This window comes from Nicotiana tabacum, chromosome 21 (genome assembly GCF_000715075.1).
Source record: "Nicotiana tabacum cultivar K326 chromosome 21, ASM71507v2, whole genome shotgun sequence".
Lineage (NCBI taxonomy): Eukaryota > Viridiplantae > Streptophyta > Magnoliopsida > Solanales > Solanaceae > Nicotiana > Nicotiana tabacum.
Genome location: NC_134100.1, coordinates 12,023,661 through 12,025,648, shown reverse-complemented (window position 1 = coordinate 12,025,648; position 1,988 = coordinate 12,023,661).

Sequence of the window (1,988 nt, the reverse complement as noted above, 5' to 3'; positions counted from 1 at the left end):
GTGACCAATGTGAGGACTCTCTGAAGTCTGCTACCACGGCCGCATTGCATTTTGTGCGAACCGCAGTGGACCTCTGCAGCCGCGGTCTATTTTGTGCGGACCGTAGAGGTTGCCTTCTCAAACCTTTTCTAAACAAAATCCAGCGCAGACCGCGGATCATTTTGTGCGGCCGTGCTGGTAGGTGAGTATGGGTCCCAGTAGTTTTTCTATAAATAGACCCCAGGGACCCCTGTTTACACTTTTTGCAAATTTTATACTCATAGAGACTAAACACTATTCATCTTGAGCCTTGACTATGATTGCTTGTTTTCATTGCCTTGTTTACATTCCTCTTACAACCTGGTACATTTATCTTCCCCTTTGCTTGTTAATTTTGTTCATTACAGTTAATTTTTCATTTTCTTTTTAGCATGTATTTCTTCCATCTCTCGTGTTCTCTTCACTAGATTAGTTAGATTAGTTAATTGTTAGTTTAATTAGGCTTAGGTAGTACAAAATGGATTGGGTAAACATATGGAAACATCAATTATTGACAAATTTAGGCTTAAAAGCAAAGAAATCTCGAACCCTAACTCAGTGCCATATTTGGGAACTCTCCACGGACCGCGATCGTGTTTGTGTGGTCTACAGTGCCCTTGTGCGGTCCGCAGTACCACTTTGTGCGGACCGCAGTGATAAACTTATGCAAGGTGACCTTAAGCCCAGTGCGACTGCACTACATTTTGTGCGGTCCACACTGGCCCACCGCTGCCATGGTACCAGTTTGTGCAGTCCGCGGTGGTCAGATTTAGAGGGGGGTATTCTGAGTCCCACCCCTGTGCGGACCACGGTTGTTTCTGTGTGGTCCGCGATGACTCTAGTGCAGCCGCACTCCTTTTTGTGTGGTCCGCACTGACCTGTTTCTGCAACTGTATTTGTAACTGTCTGTTTCTGTTCTGCAATTCTTATTCTACTGAAGTCTCACTGTCTCTACTGATACTTACAATGTTAGATGCTTGTGCTTGCATACAATGGTTAAACAACGAGGAAAACGCTCAAAACAACCCGGCTGAGGTGATTCCTCCCAAGGAGGGAAGCAAAGTTTGGTAAAACTCTCTCCTCAGGCTAAAAAAACATAAAGAACATGAGGAAAGCAATTAAGGCAGCTGACAGAGTCTGTGATCAATCGGGGAAGGAGTACTTTCCTTCCCAAGATATCTCCTCCGACTCAGTTCTAACTCATTTCGTCTCCAACTTCGGATTGACTGATGATTCCCTTCCATAATCACCCATTTCCCAAGCTCCAGAGCATGTACCTTCTGAGTCGTCTGAAGGCTTTGCAGCCGGCAGTGGCGAGTACTCCATATCCCCCAGAGCTTCATTATCCGGGGAGAGTGCAGGCGGAGGTTATGAGGGAGATGAGGAGGTACCTGAGGGGGGTGAACCTCAGGTTGGGGGGATTACCCATACTAGGAAACCCGAAGTCTGGGAGGATAGGTTTGTAAGCCAAGTAGCATACCACAAATTCAGGAAATGGTGGCCGGTGCGAAAACTAATTTTGGAGAGGAGTTCATAGATAAAGATCTTCTACCCCCAGAACCCAGATGTGCATAGACAGTTTAGAATAAGAGTGGGGTGGGAGCACTTTATAGAAGACTGCGTGGAGGCAAATGAACACTTGGTCAAGGAATTTTACTGTATTGTAGCCCACATTGTCAAGGGTTTCAAAGTGACAAAGGTTCGAAACAAAAAGGTGTTGTTCGACGGGAAGTCGCTAAATGAGTATTTAGGGTTTAATTAAGAGGATGAGACCCTCTATATGGAATATCTGGAGATGGGCGAGGAGGTTCGTCCATGGTTAGCTCAGTACCTGGCAATCCCAGGTACCGTTCCCGAGTGGTTGATTGTTGGGGTAAAGATACTACGGAGGACTCTTAACTTTGAGGCGAGGGGTTGGGAGACATTTTTATGTAGCCGATTAGATCCCACTTCCCATTATCAGACTCTAC